The following is a 381-nucleotide window of genomic DNA, read 5'->3' on the forward strand; positions in this document are numbered from 1 at the left end:
AGCAAAGAAGCAGGTCTACGGAAGGCTTTTCTGTTGAGTTCGAAGCCCAGATTACTCGTGGTCTCTGAAATAAGTTAAGATTATAAGTATAAAATTTATAAAACCAAATAATAAATCCGGTATTGCTCAATTTCAGATGCAGACGTACTGAATGATATATCAGACTGTCAGCATGGTATTCGATCTGGAAGGTCCAGTGTAACGAATTTACTCAGTTTCTATGATCGAGCCACAGAGATCTATAAAGAATTCTGATCAAGAAAGAGATCTAGGGGTGGTTTTAGATAGAAAACTATAACCTGAGGATCATATTAAGAACATTCTGCGAGGGGCCTATGCTACACTTTTTAACTTTAGAATTGCTTTTAAATACATAGGTCA

The 381-nt window shown here is 36.2% G+C and overlaps 1 long non-coding RNA gene across 1 annotated transcript in view; it reads right to left on the minus strand.

Moving 5' to 3' along the window:
* The window catches only part of LOC138362946 (uncharacterized), a 2,720-nt gene extending 2,668 nt beyond the window's left edge, over positions 1 to 52 (minus strand). The window contains exon 1 of the long non-coding RNA XR_011227927.1: positions 1 to 52. This exon is cut by the window's left edge and continues 19 nt beyond it. This is a non-coding gene — a long non-coding RNA (uncharacterized lncRNA).
* Positions 53 to 381: the final 329 nt, after the last annotated feature.

Source organism: Procambarus clarkii, chromosome 9 (genome assembly GCF_040958095.1).
Source record: "Procambarus clarkii isolate CNS0578487 chromosome 9, FALCON_Pclarkii_2.0, whole genome shotgun sequence".
NCBI lineage: Eukaryota > Metazoa > Arthropoda > Malacostraca > Decapoda > Cambaridae > Procambarus > Procambarus clarkii.